The sequence below is a fragment of the Arvicola amphibius genome, chromosome 9 (genome assembly GCF_903992535.2).
Source record: "Arvicola amphibius chromosome 9, mArvAmp1.2, whole genome shotgun sequence".
Taxonomy (NCBI): Eukaryota; Metazoa; Chordata; class Mammalia; order Rodentia; family Cricetidae; genus Arvicola; species Arvicola amphibius.
Genome location: NC_052055.2, coordinates 4,649,106 through 4,675,236, shown reverse-complemented (window position 1 = coordinate 4,675,236; position 26,131 = coordinate 4,649,106). Strand labels below are relative to the sequence as shown.

The 26,131-nt window shown below is 46.6% G+C and overlaps 1 long non-coding RNA gene across 1 annotated transcript; it reads right to left on the bottom strand.

Moving 5' to 3' along the window:
* Positions 1-475: 475 nt before the first annotated feature.
* On the bottom strand, positions 476-22,071 carry LOC119824059. The gene is made up of 2 exons (XR_005287017.1): positions 21,946-22,071; positions 476-694 (listed from the first exon to the last, which is right to left on the bottom strand). It is a non-coding gene; the product is annotated as an uncharacterized LOC119824059 (long non-coding RNA).
* Between the last annotated feature and the right edge of the window lie 4,060 nt (positions 22,072-26,131).

The window sequence follows — 26,131 nt, the reverse complement described above, 5'->3', positions numbered from 1 at the left end:
CGTGACAAAAGAGAGCTTCAGATCCCACTATGGATAGTGATGAGCCACCACATGATTGCTGGGAATCAATCTCAGGACCTCTAGAAGGACAGCCAGTGCTCTTAATTGCTGTGCCATCTCTCTAGTCCCAGCCCCCAAAAGAAAATAGATCTAAATAAAAAGAACAGTTTGGCATATATATATAAATATATATATACATATATATACACTTTTTTTAAAGAGAGAGCTGAAAAATTCAAAGCCTATAAAGAGAAGGTGAAAGAGATCACTGCCTGATTCCATCAATAGCCAGTAACAGTGAAACTCTTTGCTGGGCTGGATAGAGTAGCACATGCCTGCCCTCTCTTCCTTCATTTGGAGGGTGAAGGCAGGAGGATTGCAAACTTGAGGCCACCTTGGGCTATGTAGCAAGATCTAGGCCTTGGCCTTACAATGAGAACTTACCTCACAGTAATGAAAAAACACAAAACAGAAAAACAAAACAACAGTCCTTTACTGGAAGAGTTACAGGCTGAGTTATGTCTGTGTGTCTGTCTTAAGTGCACGTGTGAGGGTTACTGCCACGGAGCCAGCTCAGTGGTACAGCACTTGCCTTGCACCCACATGGCTGCTCATGTAACTCCAGTTCTGAAGAATCCCACAGGCTCTTCTGGCTTCTGTAGAGACTAGGCATGCATTCGGCACACAGTCAAACCTGCAAGCAAAAGATTCACCTTACACATAAAACAATCAAGTGAAAATTCACAAAAGAAGTAAAGCAAGTAGCTCACCTCTATGTGTCTCGGTGTTATCATAAAACATGGGGAAATTAAAGCTGTGTAATTGTTTGGTTGGAAACTCCAGCTTGCCCCTGTGAGATCCAGAAAGCTTTATTCCCCTCCCTCTCCAAACCCTGCCCACTCAGAGTCTCTGAACAAAGGAAAGCTCCAAAAAACCCAGTTCTGAATTTTTGGCTGTTACATCAGCTTCCTCCCCTGAAGTCACCAGCTGCCCAAGTCCCTGCCTAAAGTGCTCAGCTTTTGACCATGCTTGGGCACAAACCCAGCTTGGAGCGGGCACGTCATCATGCCTCACCTATAAACTATAAAGTCTTCCTGCTCTCATTGTGGGCAAGGTTTCTCCAGCCTCCATCTCTGGGACTGGAGAACTCACCCTGGAGTTACTTTGCTCAAATAAACCTGTTGTTATACATTTTCAAACAGGCTTCATCTGGCTTACTGCATCGGTGGAAGAACCTATTATTGGAGGTTGCAGGGGAGGGGAGGGGCACAGAAAACCTATTAGTAATAACATCTTCCTGTTGTGGATGAGGGACATAAATGGTTTTAGGGCACACAGTGAGTACTCATTTCTCACTGTTAGCTAGTGTTACTACTGAGGTAAAGTCACTGAATGTTTCCTGTGTATATGGAGTGATAGCCACTCATGATTCTATGTTTAATGTTTATCCTCTGCACAGTCTTCTTCTTGCTGGTTTTGAGTATCTTCTTTTCCCAAGTACTAAGCTCTATGATAGTTAGCAGGTACCAAGTTACAGCACCCGAGTGTCATAAGGTAGACACACACACACACACACACACACACACACACTTGGCTTTCTTGCTGATTGAGACAGGGTCTTTCTATATAGCCCTACCTGGCCTGGAACTTGTTCTCCTGCCTCTGCCTGCTTAGTGCTACCATGTCTATAATCTCTCTTCCCCACACCCTCCCTTTTTCAAGTCTTGATATATAGGCCCCCAATTGGTCTGGAACTTATTATATAGCCCAGGCTAGCCTTGTCTGGAATTTACTATACAGTTCAGGCTAGCCTTGACTCACGATTCTTTTGTCTTAGCCTCCAGCGTATTGGGATTACAGGAAGAGTCACCTAACTCAATATTCTGTCTGTCTGTCTGTTTTAAGACAGGGTCTCTTGTAGCCCAGGTTGCCCTAAAAACTCACTAGCAGACTTCCCTTGAATTCTTGAACCACCTACTTCTGTCTTCCAAATGCTGGGACTTCAGACACACCATCACATCTGCCGTGGTATAGTCTTCTAAAGTAGCTGTCTTACCTAAGTTTGCGACTGTGGCTTTCATTAGTTAAAATAAACCCAGGAAAGAGGACTGGAGCTAATGTAGAACTTTAAGACAATTCTGAAGCCATTTCTGACAACTCTCAGTACTTTCCCTCCTCCTCTGGGAACCAAGGACATAACAACTATGCATGCACGTACTGAGATGTTGGGAACTTTCCATCTCCCTGAATAGGGGCAAGATAACCCTTAGGTGTTGACTCAGTTACTGATGTTTTGACTTAGTCCCTGAGAAGGGTAAAGTGACCCTCAGAAGTTTCCCTTTATCTCATCTGATCTGGCAACCACTCTCCAGCCAATTATTGGTAATAGCCCTTTTGAATAAGTCAATAAATAGTTAAAGAACAACCCCCAGACACCCCTTCCTTCTGTGGTTTTTCCCTTTAAAAATAGCCTGTACCAGACATTCAGGGTCTTCTAGCCTCCCGACTACTGGAAGACCCTGTCATGACAGAATTAATAAAATCCTCATGCTTTTACATCAGCTGTGATTTGAGAGATGGTCTCTTGGTGCGACTCCTCCTCCTTGGTGATTGGACGCTAGGGTCCAACACTAACAGTTTGTGAAGTGCTTCCGTGTAAGCATGAAGCCCAGGGTCAGTCTCTAATACCACATAAAGCACGCAACTATAATCCCAGCACTCGTGGGGAGCCGGAAGGATTAGAAAAATCAAGGTCATTCGCAGGTACTTAGGAAGTTAGAGGCCAGCCTAGTCTGCGTAAGATCTGCCTTAAAAGAAACGAAACCAAACAAGAATCCTCATGATGTAGTTGGCTGTGGTAGCTCGTATTTGTAATCCTGTGCTTGGGAGCCTGAAGCAAGAGGATTGCCTGAACTTTTGGCTAGCCTGTGCTACAGTGAGCCCCTGTTTCTAAAAAATGAACCCGGCCCCTCCCAACACTTGTGTTTTATGACAGGAAACTGTGAAGTCATACAGAGATCTGGAAATGCCCAGAACTGAATTCACCTCCTAAGTCCTCCAGAAATTTACTCCTCTACTTTATTATCTATGCACATTACACACTAAAAAGAGAATTGCCCCAGGCTAGAGTATAGCTAAAAAGTTGGGAGCACTTACTGCCTCCCTGAAGACCCAGGTTCCATTCCCAGCACCCATGTTAGCTCACCATACACTAACTCCAGGTGCCTGGGACTGGACAGCCTCTTCTGACTTCTGTGGGCCCCTGCATACACGTGGTGTCATATATGTACTCAGGCATGCACATAGTACATGAAACAAGAAAATCAGTCTTAAAAAAGAACATTGCTCTAACCATATGAAATTTAAGCTTACCTGTGTGCCAAGGATCTCGGGACCGAGCCACTTCTGATGTATGAAGTGACTCGGCTCTCTTTCCATTGCCACCAACCTGCAAATACCTTTCCGTGGAAGCATTGAGATCTAGAATTCCTCTCATTCAAAGTTCAAGCTATGCTTCTGCCATCCTCTAAGCGGACCGACAGAAGAGGCTTGATGAGACTCAGTGGCAGAAGAGGACAGGGGTGTCTGTGGACAGTCTCAAGGGCAAAGCTGGGCTCTGTTCTGAGAAAGTTCTGAGAACAACGCGCTGTGTGGTTCAGCCACCTTTCCCATGGGTGGACTCAGAAAACAGCTGAATGCCATGGAAGACACTAGGGATGTCCTAGTGTCCCTAGGGCCCCTTTGGCTGTGGAGCAGTCACCGCAGCATGACCCAGGACCTTGTCAGAGACAAGGATGGTAAGGCTGAGGCTAGCCTGTGCTACAGGAGACTGCTGTGGAATGCTAGCTTAAAATGTGTTCCATTCATGTGTGCTGTGGAACATCTGCTTAATGATGCAAAGATGTGTTGCATTCTGTTATGTTGCATTTGTTTAACTCTGTGAAGCTGTGGTAGTTTGCCTATACTTGATTGGTCCTATAAAGAGCTGAACTGTCAATAGTGAGGCAGGAGAAGGATAGGCAGGGCAGCCAGGCAGAATAAATAGGAGGAGAAATCTAAGTTCCAGAGAAGAGGAAGAGTGGAAAAGAAAGAGAGGAAGACGCTAGGGACCAACCACCCAGTTACCCAGCCACACAGCCACACAGCCAGCAACAGAGCAAGAAGAAAAGAGGGGTAGATAGACTAGAGAAAGCTAAAAGCTCAGAGGCAAAGGATAAACAGGATAATTTAAGAAAAGCTGGCTAGAAACCAGCTAGGCTAAGGCATTCATAAGTAAGAATAAATCTCCATGTATTTATTTGGGAGCTGAGTAGCAGCCCCCCCCCAAAGAGTATAAAAAACAAACAAGCAAACAAAAAACCAAGTACACGAGACCGTGTTTTTAAAAAATCTTGTCTTAACAACAGGGATGAACCGGAGAGATGACTCAATGGTTAAGAGCACTGGCTGCTCTTCCAAAAGACCCAGGTTCCAGTCCCAGCACCCACATGGCAGCTCACAACTGTCTGTAACTCTAGTTCCAGATCCATTTCCCCCAAAAGAAATTACCAAGAAGGTCTAGAGAAATGGGTTAGTACTTGTTGTACAAGCCTAGAAACTTGAGTCAGACTCCCAGGACTCATATAACAGCCAGAGATGCTGTGATCCCAGCATCGGGGAGGCAAGAGGGTCCCCTGTGGTTTATTGGCCAGCCGGTCTAACCAATCAAATCACTAAACTCCAGGTTCAAAAAGAAGTTGATGACTGAGGAAGGCGCATGACCTCTGATCTCCACATACATGTTTACACATGTGTGCATACAGACAAACATGTATTCACGAGCATGTGAACACACACAAACGAAAATCAGCAAGATGATTTAGTAGGTAAAAGCAACTGACACCAAGCCTGAACCTGATTTGATTTCCAGAACCCACACGGTAGAAGGGAATCACACTCCCTCAAACTGTCCTTTGACCTCCACACATGTGATGTGGGCGCCCACACTCACACAACATAAATAAGTAAACATGTAATAAAAGTGTTTACAGAAAAAAAAAATAACCTAGATACCCAAACCAGGTGTGGCAGTGGCCTGCATAGAATCCCAGAATTCTGGAGGCAGAGGCAGAAAGATCAGCTGTGAGATCAAAGCCAGCCTATTCCATAAATACCTGTTTCGGGAAGAAATCCGTGGGTGTCTTCTCTGGGATCTTGTCGCTTTCCTGCTTACCTCTGGGGTGCCTGTGATTTCCTGACATGCCATCCCTTCTGCACAAAATGTCCCTATGTGTTTGGTCACCCTGAAAATGCCATTCTTTCAGGATATGACTCAGGTGCCATCTCACCACCATAACCCAGAATAGCCTCTCTTCTCACCACCTAATGCTGGTCCCAGGCACTCTCCGGTCCTTCTGCTATGAGCCAGTGAGCATTATATTACTCAGCATTATCTCTACATTTGTCTTGGACAGGGTCTCATGTAACTAAACTGACCTTGAATTCATAGCAATCCTCCTGTCTCAGCCTCCAAAGTGCTGGGAATATAGGCATGTGCTACCCGTGTGTATTTCGTTAGCTTCAGCTTCCAGGGGACAGGAACTGCCCCATGCATCCTTTTATATCTCCAGCAAACAGGGGAAGCTGAGTTCTAAGTGGACGGACAGTTTGTTCTGAATTGGGTCATCAAGGCCAGCTGTGTGGAACAATTGCTGGGGTACCCAGAGGTAAAATATGCCTTCCAGAACTCTGTTACCTTGGCTCTGTCCCTGTCTAAATAGCAATGTCGTTTGAACACTACACTTGGACCCCTCCCTGATTAAGTAATGATTGAGTTTACATGTAGCCATATAAATCCTTAAAATATTTTTTTTAATGTTTAAATACTGGAAGAAGCTGTGGCCTTAGACTAAGATACAAGGAAGGTCTGGCTTCCCATGGGAATGCACTGGAATATGGGACATGCAACTTTCTTTTATTAGTAACAGAGCAGCAAAATACTGTAGCAGTTTACAAAAGCTGCGCAGGGTTTAATCTTGCAACAGTTTATCAGGCCATTGCCATTCAGCTCGCTACCCCACGGAGAGGCATCCCGTGGGAAAGCCACACTGCTCTCCCAGCTGGAGCTGAAGCCGCCATTAATCTATTCCTTGGAGTTTCCCCCCAGTCAATCTGTCCACACAGAGTTGCCGTGGGCCCCCACTTTTTTATGTCTGTCAGCACAACTCAGTGGCATCGAGTACATTCCTAGTGCTCTCCAACACTGTCCACTTCAGAACACATCCACCATCCCAAACAGAAATGATACTAGCTAAACAGTAACTCACCATCCCTTCAGTCCCTATTAACGTCTACCTCTGACGCTGAGTTTACCTACTGTGGGTACTTCATATAACGTTTGCTCCTCCGTGCCTGTGTTATTTCCCTTTCTACAATGTTCTTAACGTTCATCCTCTTTTAGCACTTACCAGCATTTCATGCCTGCTTACAGCCAATACTATCCCATCATGTGTGTAGACCATGTGTACACCGTACAGCCAATACTATCCCATTGTGTGTATACCATATATATATACCATATAGTCAATACTATCCCATTGTGTGTATGCTATATTTACACCATATAGCCAATACTATCCCATCATGTGTGTAGACCATGTGTACACCGTACAGCCAATACTACCCCATTGTGTGAATACCATATGTATACCATATAGCCAATACTATCCCATTGTGTGTATACCATATGTATACCATATAGTCAATACTATCCCATTGTATGTATACTGTGTGTACACCATACAGCCAACACTATCCCACTGTGTGTATACCATGTGTACACCATACAGCCAATAATATCCCATTGTGTGTGAATACCATGTGTTCACTGTACAGCCAATACTATCCCATTGTATACACCGTGTCTCATCAATTTTGTCCTCTACTGGGGAATTTTGGTGATTTCAACCTTCAGGCTATTGTAAGAGGTTCTAAATCCCTGATTTCAATTCTATCAGCTATAAACCTACAGGCAGAATTATAGAATCATGTGATAATTCAGTTCAACTTTCTAAGAAACAACCAGACTCTTTCATAGTAGCTTCATCAGTTTGCATTCTCACCAGCAACATTCAAGCATATCAATTCTCTACATCCTTGCCAACAGTAAATGTGCCAACATTATGTGTATGTAAGAATGGATTGATGGATGGATGGATATGCCATCCTAATTTGTTCTATAGTTTAGATTTGACATTCCCTAATGATTACTGATGTTGAATATATTTTAATATGCATCGTGGCAGGCTGGCAAGAAAGAAGGAGAACTCAGCACTAAGAGGATGCACTGCCAAGTCTGACCCCTGACGATCTGAGTTTGATACCCAGGAATCCACATGGTAGAAGCAGAGAACCCTGTGATGCACACACACACGTGCACACTCACAGACACACACATACAGACACAGCCACAAGCACACAACAAATAACTGAATGACAAACTTTAATTAAAAAATATGTGCATATTGGCCGTGTGTATATCTTCTTTGTAGAAATGACTGTTCAGGTTCTTTGCACATTCTCTTTTAAGACAGGATCTCATGTAGCCCAGGCTGGTCTCAAACTCTCTATGTAGCCAAGGAAAAATGACCTTCAGGTCCTCCTGCCCCTCTGCCTTCTGAGTGTGGGAATTACAGGTGTACACCACTACACCCAGTTTTATTCTGTGCCAGGCAGGAAACTCAGTGCCTTGCGAGTGTTAGGCAAGCAATCCAACAGCTGAGCTCATCCCTTTCCACCACCTTTGCCCATCTTTTTTATTTATTTATTTATTTATTTATTTATTTATTTATTTATTTTGGTTTTTCAAGACAGGGTTTCTCTGCAGCTTTTTTTTAGAGCCTGTCCTGGACCTAGCTCTTGTAGACCAGGCTGGCCTCGAACTCACAGAGATCCGCCTGCCTCTGCCTCCCAAGTGCTGGGATTAAAGGCGTGCACCACCACCGCCCGAATCTTCTTTATTTTTTTACTTTATTGTAGAGCTGTTTAAATTTTTTAGTACGGAGTTATAGTTCTTTCTCTCTCTTTTGTGCTCTGTGTATGTGAGTGTTTATGTGCTTGTGTGTTTGTGTGTGTGCTTGTGTATCTGTATGTGCTGATGTGTGTGTTCTGTGTGTGTGCTTGTGTGTTTGTATGTGCTGATATGTGTGTGTGCTTATGTGTTTGTGTTTGTTGTGTGCTTGTGTGTTTTGGTGTGTTTGTATGTGCTGACATGTGTGTGTGCTTGTGTGTTTGTGTGTGCTGATGTGTGTGTGTGCTGTATGTGTTCTATGTTTATGTGCTTGTAGGTTGTGTGTTTGTGTGTGCTGATGTGCGAGTGTTCTATATGTATGTGTTTATGTGTGCTCTGTATGTGTGTGCTTGTGGTGTGCTTGCGTGTTTGTGTGTGCTAATATGTGTGTGTTCTGTGTATGTGTGTTTGTGTGTGCGTGCACGCACATGTAGAGGCCAAGAACCGACCTGTCATTACTCCTATTATTATTGGGTTCTTCCTTGACTGTTCTTCTTCTTACTTTGAGACAGAGATCTTTCATTAAACATCATCTTACTGATTCAGCTTGGCGGGATCTGCCCATCCTCACCCCATCCTTACCCTGTCCACACCCCTGCAGCACTGGTGTTACAGACGTGCATCGCTGTCCACACCCCTGCAGCACTGGTGTTACAGACGTGCATCACTGTCCACACCCCTGCAGCACTGGTGTTACAGACGTGCATCGCTGTCCACACCCCTGCAGCACTGGTGTTACAGACGTGCATCGCTGTCCACACCCCTGCAGCACTGGTGTTACAGACGTGCATCGCTGTCCACACCCCTGCAGCACTGGTGTTACAGACGTGCATCGCTGTCCACACCCCTGCAGCACTGGTGTTACAGACGTGCATCGCTGTCCACACCCCTGCAGCACTGGTGTTACAGACGTGCATCGCTGCACCTGGCATTTACGTGGGTGCTGGGCATCAGAATGCAGGCTCACGGGCACTTTACCAGCTAATCCATCTTCCCAGCCCCCCTTATAGATGCAGTTTCTACTTCATTAAAAACGTGTATATGTGTGCATGCATGCAACCTTGTGCATACCGCAACATACATAGGGAGATAAGAAGATGGCTCTCAGGAGTCAGTTCTCTCCTGTCATGTGAATTCTGAGAATCAAACTCAAAATTTCAGGCTTGGCGGTAAGTACTTTTACTGAGTGAGCCATCTCACTGACTCATATATTCCTGTTATTAATCTATTAGATGTATAATTTGTAAGCATTTTGCATAATTTTCTAAGGAAAAAGAAAATACATCCAAAGAGTAGTAATACAATGTATGACCGTCAGAGCCAGACATTGACTGACACGCCTGCAGTCCTATCACCTGGGAGGATGGAGTAGGAAGATGAGGAATTTGAGGCCAGCTGCGATACCTAGCAAGTTGCAGGCCAACCTGGAACACAGAACAAAATTATAATTTAAAAGGAGCCCGGAGAGATGGCCCAACAGTTAAGAGCAATTGCTTGGTCCTCCAGTGGACCTGAGTTCCGTTCTCAGCACTCAACATTAGGCAGCTCAAACTCCAGATGTAACTCCAGATGGCCTCAGGGTGTGTGCACACACACACACATACACACACACACACACATACACACACACACACACACACACACACCTTTTAAAATTGTATCTATCTATATTTTTAAAGTCATCGGAGTGAGATGCCCAGCCTTGGAAATCTCAAATGAAACCAGTGTTGCCAGCTGGGAGACACTTCCTTCCCATCAGCAGGCTAGCACTACCCACAAGCAACCACTAGCAGCAGGTGCCAGAGTGGGTGCCCTGCAAGGGCAGGTGTGGCAGGAGGCTGAACAGAGTCCCTTGGTGAAGAACTGGGAGAGGTGGAGGGAAAGACCCCCTCGTTGCTCCTCCCGCCCCGCCTGCACCAAGGATGCTGACCAACAAAACCTATTTTGGCTTTTCCTCCCAGACATCAGCTAGAGGCGTTGGCCTCTGAATTTAGTCTCGTGAGTGCCCCGCCCCCCACCTGACCTTGTTTCTAATTTCAGATTCATGCAAACTTGTTTCAGACCAGGTTTTCTTTGTTTCTGGGGCCTCCTTCCTCTGGGGCTGAAAATGGAGCTGGTGACGAGACGAGCAGGTGCAAGATGCCATGTGTGCTCCCAAGCCTTCTCCATGGGAAGGAGGCAGCTTCAAGTTCTTAGGTGAACTCGAACGCATATGTGCTGTATGTGAACTCTCTTTGAAGCTGGCTATGGTAGAGCCTGGAATCCCCATTATTTATGACTTCTGGGGTCTTGGGGAATTGCATCAACTCTCTGAACCTCTTTTTTTTTTTTTTTCACCTGCCAAAGGGTGATCATCTGCATCCAGGTTGAGGTGAGAGTGGCTGAGGCAGTTCCAGAAATGGCACATGGGTAGCGCCAGCTATTGTTACCTTTATTTCTTTGATCTCTTCTAATGGTCTTCTCAATCCCTGGAACTGTCATGGCCCGATGACTGACCCCCAAGGTGGCCTGCCCCTCTGATGTTGTTCTACTCTGTGTCTTTTCCAGCTAGCTGACTACATGTTCTACGAATAGGAGATGATGCCGCCAAAAGCAGCCAACATTCATATCTGATAACATCAGAAACAGTCACGGTACTGAGATCCAAAGACAAATGAGGTCCGCAGAGGAAGGTGAATCATTAGAAGGGCCCTAAGGAGGACAGCAGCCATCAGCAACACCGTATGAGACTCTTTACTACTGAAATATCATGGGGCTTACCTGGAAACTTGGTGTAATTTTGCGGTTGCAGTCAAGAGCCAGGGTTAGCAGCAGTTGCCAGCTATGGACAAGGCTAACACACACGGGGAGAGCTGGACCAGCGCACCGCTCTCTTGGGTCAGAACCCTGTGGCGGAGCAGCTGAGTGCTAGCATGGGCCCTGGAATTAGGCAACCTAGACCACTACGAACCTACACATGAGACATGGCCAACTTAGTCCATCTCTTTCAACCCCAACTTTATCATCTGTGATAAAAAGAGATGGCATTATTTCCCGCTCTGTGCTGCTTCAAAAGGACAAGAAGTTAATACCTGTGCAGGGCATAGAGCAATGCTTGGCTGTGCATAGTGAGCACTTCTCAAAATGTGTGACAGGATGGTAGCTCAGTGGGACGAGTGTGCTTGTCTACTGTGTGTATCAGCAAAGTACACACACACACACCACAGCACACACCCACACATACACACACATCACACAACACGTACACCACATCACACACACATATACACATGTATATAACACATCATACCACACACACACATGTACACACCACACACAGAGACACGCACACCACACACACATACACCACAACACACCACACACACATACATACACACATACACACACACACCACACACATACACACACACATACACCATATACACAAAGGTGAAACACAGCAGGAGAAGGGAAACGTAGCTATCAGAGAGGGACAGATGGACAGGATGACCCCAAATCTACAAAGCCCGGCTTGTCTGACAGTGTGGAAAGGAGACGATAACTCCGTGCTGTGCCTCAGTGTGTGCTTGGCTGGAATGACCGGCATCCTATCACACGGAGCCACCTGCAGTCAGCAGCTCAGGAAGCTGGGGAGCGCGAGGGTAAGGAAAGCTCCTTCAGGGTTAGTTACTGGAGCGAGGGGTGGGAAGAACACCCACACCACTCAAACCGTTTCTGCAAAAAGCCAGGCTATGTTTGCATATGACTGAAGCATCTTCAGCACCATTATCTTTGCCCACTAGCCTTTGGCCCAGAGGTTACATTAAAATAAATTCTCAATTAGTCATCCATGGACCGACACACCTCTGTGAGTTCAGTTGCTGACGGGCAGTGGCCTTGAGCACTTTTCTGTTTCTAGCTAGGCACACATGGAGTCCACGGCTTGTAACTCTATTCAGTGTCCCACAGATCCCCCCACCAGGTCCTTGGGTTTCAGGGCAGTGAGCTGTTAATTCTCAGATTTCAAATGCCTTTTGGTTTGGCATCTTGGCAATGGCTTCCTTCCTGTCTCACTGGCATTTCCTGGCACCCACTCTTAGTAAACCCATGAGCTTGCTGCAGCGGTACAGTGTATTGGATAAAAGGGCAGGATTGGAGAATCTGCTGGAGGTCAAACCTGTTCTCAGTCCTGCCGGCTGTGAGTTTAGGCAAATTCTTCCTTGCCTTGCTCTCCTCCTCATCCAAATGGGGATTGGCTGCATTTGCCAGCACTGTTTGGAGGAGTTGGTGATAGAGAAGGGCTTAAAGCCGACCTGGCAGAAGTGTGCCAACTCAGCCTGAGCTATTATTAGCAGGCAGGGAAGAGCAGGCCCAGGCCTTGCAGCTGCTGCTCTGCACCCTCTTCCTGTGCCCCCTCTTTCGACTCACCACGTTTAGGAGGGGGATAATTACCAACACACTGAAATCTGAGTGGAGCTTAGGTAGGTCTAAAATTACAAACTGACGGCTACAAGCTAATTCAGCTGTGCAGATTGTAAGGGACCCTGTAGCGGGGTAACTGTTATTATTATTTTCATGTATGTGAGAAGTAATCTGAGCTAGGGGATGAGGGCTGGGGTGCACGGAGAATACCACAGAGAATTCCAGAGGCTTGACGATGAATGCTAAGGGAAAGGAGGCAGTCCGGGTCCCCGGGTTCTGATGACCTATACGGGCTGGGGATGATGAAGGATGGGGCTAGAATCTGTTCCAGGCTCCAGGGAAACCAAACTCCAAACTGTTTATTATCCCCATGTCTGCAAAACAAAACACAAACCACCCAGCAATGTGCCACCCACCTCTTAACCCTGGGCAGGTTCACAGAAACAGTTACTACAACAAGAGCTGGGGCATTTGATGACCTTTTTCAGGGTTGGAATGGGCTCTAGCCAGATCCCAGGAAGAAGCAAAACAAAGAGAAAACGGGGCCTTCTGACTCAAAGGAAAATAGGCCTTATCTCTCTGAGGCTCGCCTCCTCCCTTTGTGTCTAGTTGAGTTAATATCAAATGGAGGCCAGAGAAGGGTCAACTCGGCTCACGCTTATCTCAGAATCCAGGCCGGGCTTACCCAGCTGAAAGCAAGGGTTTGGTTCAGGCCGCTCTGCCAGTGAAACAGATTTTTCTCCTTTGAGTTCTCTGGGGCAATTGGCCAAGAATTCTCTAAAGAACCCCCTCCACCTAGTGCTGAGTTCTGGCCTAATGGTTTCATGACCACTGGTGTCATGTGACTAAATCCTGAGTTCAGCTGTCTAATCCCTTCTAGAGCTTTCTGTTGATGGGGGTTCAGGACACGGAGAGGAGAAAACAACACAAATCTCTTTGACGTATCTTTGTTTTGGCAGTGGGAACTGAACTCAAGGCCTGTGTTCACCCCTGATGCCAACACTGTGAACTCTGCCTTCAGCCGATGCCCCTTAACGTTTAAATGTGTGTGTGTGTGTGTGTGTGTGCGCCCACGTGAGTTTCCATTCATTGGATGTGTATAAGGATTTATGGAAGGCGAAGAGGTTGTGGGATCTGCTGGAACAGGCATCAGTTGTGAGCTGCCCAGTGTAGGGACTGAACTGGGGTCCTCCACAAGAGCAAGTTTTCTTAACCCCCAACCCATCTCTGCAACTCCATTTTTTTGGGGGGGGGTGAGACTAAGCTTTCTGTATGTAGCCCAGGCTAGCACCATCTTCCTGCCTCCACCTCCCAAGCAGAGGACAGCAGGTGAGCACAGCTATATATGGCTGTCCTTTGGCCTCACTAAGGGTTGTAATCATGAACACGCAGATATCTTACCTGCTCCCTAATCCCTAAACAAACTTGGTATCTAAATTCACCCAGAACAACTTCCCTCTGAAAAATCTCAATAGTTTCTTTAGTGTGGGTCCCACCCCCTTTTAATTCATTTGTTTGTGTGTGTATTTTGTGTGTTTTGTGTGTTTGTGTGTCTTCCTGTGAGGCCAGAGTTTGACTGCCACGTATCTTTCTCCATTGCTCCCCTCCTTATATCCTTTTATCTCCTTGTTTTCTTTCTTTCTTTTTTTTAACTTTGTTTATTCTTCACGTCTTTCACATGTATTTTCACATCTGTCCCATTCGTTCCCCTGCCCCTTCATAACAAGCCTCTGCCCTTGCAACCTCACCCCCAAAACAAAATAAAGAGAAAAAAAGAAAAAGATACTCGAGCAGGTCACAGATGTGGTGGATGTTGGGATAGGCCAACTCATAGCCCTGGTTCTGGGCCTGGGTAGTTGCAGAGTCAGTCAGTCTGCCAGCTCTCCCTTGTTCTCACCACCAGGGTGAATTCTCCAGCCTTGCCCCAGCTAGTTCAACTCTTGCAAAGATTAGTAGGGGGGAGGGCCAGTTTCCTTGCCCTCAAGGTCAGCTCTACCACACCTGCACAGTCAGAGCTAGGTCTACTGTGTTGTCCAGGCAAGGTGTAAGGGCCACTCTCCAGAGTGCTGCAGCTGGTGAGGGGCAGGGCCAGCTCTCCCACTTGCCACAGGTGACAAGGGGGGATCATTCTCCCACCCAGACCACTGTAGGTCAGATGAGGAGTGGGGTGGGGCCAGACCTCCCTCCTGCATTCACTTTCTGGGGGCCGGTTCACCAGCACCCCTGTTAATAGGGTCAGTTCTACTGTGCTGCCCAGGTGAGGTGCAGGGTCTTTCCCGGGTGCTGCATCTGATAAGGGGGAGGGGCAGGGCTAAGGCTCACCTTATTTTCTGAGAGGGTCTTGCACTGACTAGGAGCTCAGTTTGGCTAGGCTGATTTACCAGCAAGCCCAGGGATCCTTTATTCTCTGATAAATGCACCTTACAGTGTTTACCTGGGTGTTGGTGATCAGAACCCAGGACCTCATGTTTGCCGGGCAAGGCCTCTGCCAGCTGAGCCATCTGCTCAGCCCCCTTCTGTCTATCCCTGCTCATGTTCCAGCTCCTAAGAAGGCCCATCACCTCCAGCACAAGTGTAGTGGAGGGTTCAGAACACCCCAACTTCAGTTTTGCAGAGGAAGTCCTCCACCAGGCAAAGCTTCTGAGCAGGGCTGACTGTACAAGAACATGGAGAGAAGCCTGGAGCCACTCGCTGGCTGCTGAATGTTTTCATGTGGTTAACCCTCAGGCCTGCTGAGCCAGTCAGCACCAAGGCAGGGAGCACAGCTGCAGTCCAATACGGCACTAGGGTTGTTGGCTCTCAGCAGGGCTTTGATGCTGTGAAGAGAAGCAGCCACTGGACCCAGCCCTCTCTGAGTAGCCCCCTAAGGTGATCCCAGTGACCATATACCATTGCATGCCAGACCAGGAGGACTAAGAAAGAATCTAAAGGAGCTAAGGGGTCACCTTGTCCACAAGTCCCAGACCAGAGATCAGCCATACACCCTCCTTAGAAGTAGGAACTTCTCCCTGAGAAGGGTTGGGCTCACCTGCAGGATTTCCCACCTGGAGGGAAGGTTTGAGACTCCCCTGGCTAAAAGTGTTGGCATTAGGAGCTGTAGTTCCCTGAGACTTCTCTTGGGTTACCTGCTCTTAGCTTTGGACCTGTGGGAGAATTTGGGTTTCTGAAGCGAAGTGTGAGACAGCCCACTCCCAGACACACACAACGCACACACACAGAGTGCACATTCACACTCATTTACACACATAGTGCACACACAGAGATCTAATGCTGCTGAGGAAGGGAAGTTCTTCCAGGAATGGCTCTCACAGCTGTAATCCCAGCACTTCCAGAAGAGGAAAGGGAGTTTGAAGCCTATCTGAGCTGCATAGTAAAACCCTGTCTCCAAATAAAAAAGAAAGACAGACAAGGAGAAAGACTGAAAGAAGGAAGGAAGGAATTGATCCTGAAGACAGACAGGAGGATCTCAGTGAGTCTGAGACTAACCTAGTCTACATAGTGCATTCCAGGACAGCCAGGACTACAGAGAGAGAGAGAGAGAGAGAGAGAGAGAGAGAGAGAGAGAGAGAGAGAGAGAGAGAGAGAGAGAGATCCTGCCTCAAAATAAATGAATGAATAAATAAATAAACAAAAAGAAAATCTTTCGCTGGGCGCTGGTGGCGCTCGCCTTTAATCCCAGCACTCGGGAGGCAGAGGCAGGCGGATCTCTGAGTTCGAGGCCAGCCTGGTCTACAAGAGCTAGTTCCAGGACAGGCTCTAGAAACTACAGGGAAACCCTATCTCGAAAAAACCAAAAAAAAAAAAAAAAAAAAAAAGAAAAGAAAATCTTTCTTTCTTTCAAGATTTTTTTTCCAGGCCATAAAATGATTTTACTTCACTTTTTGATTATTTTGGATTTTTTTTTCTGCTGTAAATAGAAGCCTCAGAAAAGGAAAAAAAAAGAAGAAAGAAGAAAAACAACAACAACAAAGCCACACACACACACACACACACACACACAACAGGTCTTTAATCTCAGCACTCAGGAGGCAGAGGCAACAGATCTCTGTGAATATATAGGCCAGCCTGGTCTACAGTGCAAGTCCAAGGACAGCCATGTCTACACAGAAAAACCCTTTCTTGACAAACCAAAAACAAACAAAAAACACAACAAGGAAAGTTCACGTTGTTGATACTGCATAGAGGGACTTCCCTAAATAGACTGCTTTTCAAGAGGTCAGTCTTAAACGCCAGTCCTTGAGGGATTCCTGGACCGCTGGCTAGGTAAGGAGAAAATCCCCACTTAAATCCTGGCTTGCCCTCTCCACTCTCGGGTTTTAAATCTTTCATTTCTGCCTTCTTTACACACACCAAAAAGACAATATGCCTTTACCCAGAGACTGAAAGTCTTGTGACGTTCAAGCAGAAAAGAGGAGCGAGGGAGAGCAGCCAGGCTGCAGAGAAGCTGTGACTAATTGCACTAATGTACTAACTGCTAGCAATGTTTAGCATGCAGGCAGTGTGCCCTCACCGTAAATGGATTATCCCCCTTGGAGTGTCACAATACCCCAGGGAGGAGGTGCTCCACACATCCCCATTTCACAACCCATGGCACAGAATGGTGGCCCAAGCAGCACAGTCCAGCTAGACAGCTGTCCAATGCTGGCATTTTCTTAGTCCTTTCAAATAAGGGCTTATGTGTCCTAGGCTGGCTTAGAACTCACTATGTAAACACAGTCCCCAGTACTAAGATTGCAGGTATGTGCCCTATGCCCACTTTTATGTGGTGCCAGGGCTCAAGCTTAGTCTTCAGGTATTCTAGGCAACACTCTACAAACTGAGCTATGCCCCCAGCTCCCAGGACTGACAAATTGAGAGTTGTACGGCTCAGTCAAACCCAAATTCTATCTTCAGTGGATGCTGAGCAAGCTGCCTAGAAATCCTGGACCTCCATTTCCTTTCTTACAGATTAGACATCGTATTGGTGTCCTGACTTAATGTGATACCTGAGGCAAGACACGAAGTCCTGGGGAGAGCTCCAGGTACACCATCCATTCTATTTGATGATCTGTGCCCAGCTGTGAGGCCACAGATTCAGGGTTAGACTAGATCCTAGCCACTAACGTCTCTGGCTCCTGGCTGTGCAGGAAGCAAGACTCTAGGGAGCCCTGTGCGATGGGAGTGTGTATCCTCCGCTCACACAGTGCGATGGGAGTATGTATCCTCCGCTCATGCAGGTCTGGGGTTTCCCTCACAGGAGAGCTGGGCGGCAGCTCTCACAGCCTCCGACACATCTAGAACAAGTAAACAGAGACGAACTGTAGGCTCCCATCTGTCATGTGTCTCTGTGATCCCAGGTTTTGTGACACAAACCCATGCTTGGAGAGACAGTTCTGAGAGGCTTTGACGGAGTCCTCGGACCTGGTGTCCTGCCAGGCACTGAGCTCTAGGCAGCCTCTTTCTCCAGCCCGGCCTTTTGGACACCACTCTCTTCCTTACACAAGTCAATGAGCTCTTTCTTCAGCCCAGCCATGCATCAGCAAGGCAGGACATGGGCTTGGCTCACCCTCTCCAATCAGTGAGACTGCCAGATTCCCATCCCCAGTGAGGATTCCTGCCCTGCTGGCTGGTACCCTCATCCTGGTTTGCAGAGAGATTTCTGAGATTGGAGCTAAACCCCACTCTCCAAGACCCACACTCCCCAGTAAGCAGTTCCTCCTGAGTTTAGGGAAGTAGGCTTGGAATGTAAATTCATATCGCTGCTTAGTCAAGAGACCCAAAGAATCACAGACCCAAATGTTTGCTCTAAAAGCTGTATGCCTTCATGTCTTCATAGCTGACTTCTGTGTTACAAGCTGTTGGGAAACTCCTTGTCTACACCTGTTGTCCTGGCATGGTTTTAAAAATCATTTTCTTAGCCGGGCGGTGGTGGTACACGCCTTCAATCCCAGCACTCGGGAGGCAGAGGCAGACAGATCTCTGAGTTCGAGGCCAGCCTGGTCTACAGTGCAAGTTCCAGACCAGGCTCCAAAGCTACAGAGAAACACTGTCTCGGGGGGAAAAAATTGTCTCCTTAATTTTTCTGTTTGTTTGTTTGGGATAGGGTTTCGTGGCCTCAGCTAGTGCTGAATTCCTGATCCTCCTGTCTTCGTGTCCTGGATGCTTGGGATTATACCACCACACCTGTCTTCCAAATAATTTTGAACAGGGTTTCTTTCTTCTCTATACTGCCCTGATTTTGGCAATAACCTAGTGGAGCTTCCTACTTTTGATGTATTGGTCCATGGGAAAGAGTCCTGTCAAGGTGCACTTGGGAGAAGGACAAAAGGTAAATGTGGTTTCTGGGCTCTGGAATTTCCTAGCTGAGTTAACCAAAGGCAGAAGCCTGCTTAGGGCAGCCTGGAGGAACTGCTGCAGGTTTGCTTGTTCAGTCAGACTGTGTAGAGGGGCAAACGGGGTAAGGAAGGAAAGACTTCAGATCAGCTGAACTATGAAGAGACTTGAGTGGAGCACGAGGGCTTGCGTCTGTAGTAGCCACCTGGGAGGCACAGGCAGGAGGATGGCCATGAGTTCCACAATGTCCTGCATCACACAGTGAGTTCCAACTCAGCCCTGGCCCAACAGAATGAGACCTTATCTCGAAAGAAAATAGACACGAGACTTACGCCTTGCGAAAGATACTATTTTAAAATGTTTGTTATTCATCACTACCCCTATTATTATTGTGTGCAAGTGTGTACACGTATGTGTGCATGCTACACACCAGAAGACACATTTTGGAAGTTGGTTCTCTCCTTCCACCATGGGTTCTCTTTAAACTCGGGTCTTTGGGCTTGTTCAGGAGGCGAGTTTCCCACTGAACCATCTCACTAGAGAAAATATCTATCTCTGTGTGGGTTACAGGAGAACAAAGTTTGGAAGACATTCTTACTTACAATTATGGGGACTAGGTCTGGGAAATAAACACACAGATGGAATATTTCACTTACAAAACCAAAGCGAAAAGCACAACCAAGAGACACTAAGAAAATAAACACGCACACAAAAATTCCTTTGAGTGAGGACAAGGGGGTCAGAAAGTTAACTGTTTTCCCTCAGATCTGCCTTGATTCTAGTTTCTTCACTGAGACCAAAGATCAAATCATGCCTCGACCTTAAAGGCCTCACAGTACAGGATGCAGGGAGTTTAGAAAGGGGTGGGGCGGGAAAGTAAGGGTTTTATCCTCACAAACTGATGGTAGGAAATTCCCAAAAATGTTCTCTCTAGATGGCAACAGACAGAGAAAGGCGTCTTTCGAGGGAGGCTTTTGAACACGAGGCTACGTGGCCTCACATTTCTTGCTTTTCATCTGAGGCATCATGGACTCAGACAGACCAGACAGACAGAGCTGTGCTCTTAGCCCTGCTGTGCCAAGTCTCTGAAGACACTGAGAGGCTGGAGTTTGTCCTTGAGTCTGATTTCTCAAAGTTTAAACATCTTTCTTGGCAGAGAAATGCCTCATCTGTCCAAGATAGGGAACATAACTATTGAAGTTCTCAGGGCAAACCTGGCCTGGAGAAGTCGAATCACGCTGGCCAGTGTGACACTCTGCCTCAGGCACTGCTGCCCTGAGCTGTGACTCAGTCCAGGCTCGGCTGCCGCTCTCACCATGACCTTGGAAAGGGAATTCTTTCTCTGTCTCTGGGATTCTTTTAAACCACAAGCTGTACAAAGCCCACATCACGTGATACTAAAATCAAGTGCTTCTTGTTGTGTAAAACATGCTGGACCCATTGCATGTATTTCTAATCCTGTTAGCAATTCCATAACACACAAATTACACATAAATACAGTTAGCCTCAGAAAACATAAGACGCACACCATCACTCAGCAAGATAGTAGTTAAACTAGATTAGAAATATGTATGTAAAAAGCACTCTGTGGCCTAAGTGAGCTAGCGACACAATATGTGCTCAATAAATATTTCATTAAAAAATTTAAGTATATGAATGTTTTGCCTGTGTGTATGTAAGTATGCCTACCATTAAGCTACATCGCCAGCCCTGCAATGATATTATTTCACGATTTTTTTTTACTTTAAGATGAATGTATGTTTAGTATAAAATGTAAAAATTTGTTTTGTTTTGAGGCAGCGTCTTGCTATGTAGCTCTGGCTGGCCCAAAATTCACCACAGGCCTCGAACTTAAGGCAATCCTTCTTTTCTATTCCCAAAACCCATGTAAAAAATTGCTCATATACAGACATGTATACACATGCACACACACGCACACACCATGCATGCCTGGTGCTCTTGGAGGGAGTTGGATTCCCTGGAAATGGAGTTATAGACAGTTATGAGGCGATGGGTGGGTGCTGGACCCCTGCAAAGAGCAGCCAGTGCTCTTAATCGCTGAACCATCTCTCCAGCCCCTCGAAGTGTTTTTTTTTTTGTTGTTTTTTTTTTTTTGTTTTTGTTTTTTTGTTTTTTGAGACAATACTAAAGCAAAGGCTTATGCCAGGCTTGGTGGCACATGCCTGTAATCCCAACACTTGGGAGATTAAGGAATAAGAATCAGGAGACCAGCTCTGGCTACACAGCAACGTTTAGGACAGCTTGGGCTACATGGGACCCTGTTAGGAAAGAAAAAGGAAGGAAGGAAGGAAGGAAGGAAGGAAGGAAGGAAGGAAGGAAGGAAGGAAGGAAGGGGAGGGAGAGAGAAAAAGGAGGGGGAAGAAGAGGAAAGAAAAGAAAGCAAAGGGAGGGGAGGGGAGGGGAAAGTAGGAGAAAGAAAAAAGGAAGAGAGGAAAGGTAAGCAGGGAAAGGGGGGGAGAAGGGAGGAGGAAGGGAGGAATGGAGGAGAAAAGGAGAGAAGGGAAAGGGAGGAACAAAGGTATAGCCGAGACCAGAAAACGTTTATGAAGAGAAATAAACATGGCAGTCATCACATTGCTATAACCCTAGCGCTTGGGAAGACTAAGGCAAACGGATGGTTTAAGGCCAACCCAACCCAAATAATGACTCTGTTTTGAAAATGAATGAATGAATGAATGAATGAACACATAAACAGCTAAAAGAAAGAGACAAAGATATACCACTTATAATTGCCTGTAGTTTGCTGAGTGTCTGAGTTGTGCAAGGTACTCACGCTGACAGTGGCTTTACATACAGTGCACAGAAAGGACTGGACATGGAGTATAGCAACAGACAGGACCAATGTTATTATTATTCCTATTATCTATTAGTGTATGGTAGCCATGATTGCTGCAGTAATATTGTTAAGAACATCTGTTCCTTAATCCCAGCACTCAGGAGGTAGAGGCAGGTGGGTCTCTGAGTTCGAGGCCAGCCTGGTCTACAGAGCGAGTTCCAGGACAGGCTCCAAAGCTACAGAAAAACCCTGTCTCAAAAAACAAACAAACAAACAAACAAACAAAAAACCTGCATCTGTTCCTAGTCGCACACCCTCTGTGCTTCTCCTGAGACTTACTGACCGTGAGAACTCGGGGAGCCCCTTCAGCAGCAAACTGGTTTCTCACCTGGCTTCTCCTGGGGCTCTTCTCCACAGGCACCTCGAGTTGGCTAATCTCTGAGTTACATAAAGCGCCCCTAAAGTGCTTCTTGGTGGGAGGGAGGGGGTGGTGTTCTCCAGCTTGCTCTTCGTTTGCATAACACACGCTTCTGGGTCTGCGGAGTTGAGAAAGAAGCCACGTGGCCTGGTAGCAGCGGCAGGTGGGAGGAGCGGTGACTCAGCAGGGATCTGCAGTAGGACCAGAGCCGGGGGCTCTGAGGAGCAGCAAAGACCCCATCCCACCCCGCCTTTGGCCAGGCCTTGTGGGAGCTTCTGGCTGGAGGAATGAGGGCCGGCAAATAGGCCCGCTCCAGCCGTGCTCTGGGACCGGAACTCGGGGTACTCCCCTAGCATTGGTAGGGTAGCATTGGCAGAATTTAGCTAGTGCACTAAAACTTTACATTGCTATACTCCAGCTTTGGGGTCTGGGAGATAGATAGCTCAGGGGGTAAGGTTGTTGTCATGCTGATAGGAAGGGCTGAGTTCTAGCCCCAGAAAACGGGGACAATCCAGGTATGGGCAAGACAGGTGGCTCTTCCAGGACCCGTGCCAGAGAGCTCACAGACGGCTGTCATTCCAGTTCTAGGGGTTCCTATGCCTCTGGCTTCTTCAGAAACCTGCACTCACACACACGAACTCATATACATAATTAAAAATAAAACTTAAAGAAAGAAAAAAAAAAACAACCCAGGCATGATGATCCATACCTATAATTCCAGGGTAAGGGAGGTGGAAACACACGGATGGGAACAGATAGATCTGCATGCAGCCAGCCTACCCTAATGGTGAATTACCATCCAGAAAGGAAACAAGCAAGACAAAACAGACTCAAACTTTGCTTTAAAAAATAAAAGGACAACCATTTGTGGGGCAGGGGTTAGGTAAAGCTCAGTGGAATGCTAGCCTAGTATTCACAGGCCCTGATTCAATTCCCAGCACCATAAAACTTCATTTATTCATGTTACTTAAGGCAATACAAACTATATATATATATATAAATATATATATATTAGATATCTATCTCGTATGTGTTATTCAACAGTTATTTTCTCTAGTTCTATGGTTGCCCATGTACTTTGTTGATAGTGGTTTTGCGTTTTTTCTTTTGTTTATATTGAAATAGATGTCTTGTGCCTGCAAGGCAGGTATTCTAATACTGACACACACGTGCCGCAGCCTGATAGGGTGTTTGCTTGAGATAAGGTGCCGTAGTAGATTTGAGCTCAGGAGGTTGCCAAAGATGACCTAGAACTTCTGATCCTCTTGACTTACCTCCTGGGTCCTAAGGTTTCAAGCATGCACTACCGCGCCCCGCTTATGAGGTGCTGGGCATTGGCCCAGCTTGGTATATGCTAGGCACACACTTTCCCAGCTGTGCTATGTCTCTGTCCCCCAACTTCATTATTTTGCAGGCTTGTATTCACCTTTTCCAGTGTCGTTTGTTTTCTGGCCCAGTGGATGCTCTTGACACTCTTTTGAAAGCCACACAGTATTTGAGAAGATTTATATCTGGGCCCGCTATCTTATTCTGTTGGCTTATGTGTCTACCTGTGTTGACTGAAGTTGATTTACAGTGAATTTTTCAAAATCGGACATAGTGGTATATACTCTCAATTCCAGCATTTGGGAGGCTGAGGCAGGAGGATTGAGGGTTTGAAGCAAGGGGTGGACATAGCGCTCAGTTGCCAAACATGCATGGTTTCAAAAAATAAAGTTTATGAGGCCAGCATGGGCTACAAAGTTAGGGTGGTTTGAAAGAAAATGCCCCCCAAAGGAAATGGTACTATTAGGAAATGCGACCTTGTTGAAGTAGGTGTCGTCTTGTTGGAGGAAGTGTGTCACTGTGGAGGTGGGCTTTGAGGGCTCTTGTATACTCAAGCCATGACCATTTGACAGATCACTTCCTGCTGGTCGAGATAGGCGAGCTCTCGGCTCCTTCTCCAGCACCACGTCTGCCTGCATGCTGCCATGCTCCCTGCCATGATGACAATGGACTGAACCTCTGAAGTGTAAGCAAGCCACCCCAGTTAAGTGATTTCTTTATAATAGTTGCCGTGGTCAGGGCTGGAGAGATAGTTCAGCGGTTAAGAGCACTGGCTGCTCCTCCAGAGGTCCCTGACTCAATTCTCAGCACCCACATGACAGCTCACAACTGTCTGTACCTCTAAGATCTGACACCTCACACAGACATACATGCAGGTAAAACACCAATTCACACAAAAATCAAGAAAAAGAAAAGAGGTGCTGTAAGCATGGTCTCTCTTCACAGCAATAGAAACCTTAACTAAGACAAAAGTAAAGCTTAAGATCTCCAGTTTTGTTCCTAAGACAGGGATTCACAGAGCATAGCCCAAGCTTGCCTAGGACTTTCCAGGTAACTGAGATGGGCCTCGAACTCCTGAAACTTCTGCTTCCACCTCCTGTGTGCTGGGGACTGTAGGCACATGGCACCATATCCAGCTTCCATTTCTGTTCTTACTTGAGGTTACTTTGGCTAGTCTAGGTCTCTTGAGATTTCATATGGATTTTAGTATGTTTTTGCAAACCAGAACCTAGGGGATTTTGATAGACCATGCTTGCTTCAGGGAGGCTGCAGGCAGAGGGAATAACGTTGGGCTGGCTCTAAACTTTAGCGCAGAATAGCTTAGGGTAGCTGAAGTCCCTGGAGCTGAGCCAGTAAAAAGGGAAGATGGTGAGGTGCCCCGCAAAGACCCTGATTTCAAGGGAGACAAGACTTCAATGAAGAATCCACATCAAGAGCAAGTGGTGGTCGTCGCTGGGACGGGGTATGGGGATGGTTACCGAGGACTTCTAGCAGAGTGCCTCTTAAGGATTAAAGATACAAAGACTTGTGTTTCTAAGCTGTAATTTAGAGACTAATTCTCAAGAAAAGGATTAATACTAACCAGGTGCCCTGCCCTCTCTCTTATTCTCATGGGAAAGACAGTAAATACCAGATGATACAGGCACAGACAGATTGGGGTGGGAAGCCTGGCAGGCCTGGCAGCTGGCTTAATCTCTTATTTATTTTCGGAGTGACCGCGTGGCAGTAGCATGATGGAACTGGGACAGGCCACCCCTGACTCCCACTTCCAAAGCTCAGGAGAAGTGTTAAAGCAACTTGTTCCCCTGGGCTCCTTCAAGGCAGCAGCAGAGGAAGCGGCCAGCTTTTAGTCAAGGCAAGGAGCAGGTGAGCGTGGGCTGGTTTCCTCACCACAAATTCCAGCAGGAACAAGCAGGCGTGAGGAGAGACCAAACACTGTCCTCACTGAAGAGGAAAGAAGGTGGCTGAGTGGAGGCCCTGTTGCTTCAGTTTCTACAGATTGAGAATAGGGGAGTTTGTTGGGGAGTCATGGCCTTTAAGGATTGCTGGGGACTCTTGGCCCACAGAGACCTGGGAGGTCAAGTTGAGCATCAGAGAAACAGACCTCCTGGGATCTTAGTGTGATCTAGGATTTGAGCTAGACCAGCATGGCTGTAGGACTTATGTAGATGATTAAGCAACGGGAGGGTTCCAGAAGCAGACACCAATGTGGATAACCCACGGGCCTATGAGCAAACCAGACAGCCTCAAGCAAAATATTTGTGTTGGGGTTTAGGATATGGCTCCCAGGGGTGGGGCTGGGGCTTGGGGAGCCTTCTGAGCTAGCAGAGGAGTCAAGCCATGATTTGTAATAACCAGGGCTCATTATGGTTTCTTCCCAGTGGGGGACAGTGAAAACAGCACTTACGGAAGGTCGGTGTGGGCCACGCCTGTGCAAAGTGGGTAGGGGCAGGAGAAATGGAAATTCCTTCTGATTTTGTAGCTATCCAATCATGCCATGGTGAGAGACAAGGAAATTTCAAGATAAGGACTCTCCACACTTGTCTACATGTGAGAGATGGGGAAAAGTAGATGATGAAGATTCAAACTTATTTCCTCATACTAAGGCAGCAGTCTCCCCAGACCAGCTTATGCTGTTTTTAGGATTTATTATTGTCATTACCATTATGTTATTATATTATCATTTATTATTATTATTATTATTATGGTTTTTGAGGCAGGATTTCTCTGTGTAGCCCTGGCTGTTTTGGAACTCCCTCTGTAGACCAGACTGACCTTCAACTCAGAGATCACCAGCCTCTGTCTCCCAGATGCTGAGATTAAAGGTGTG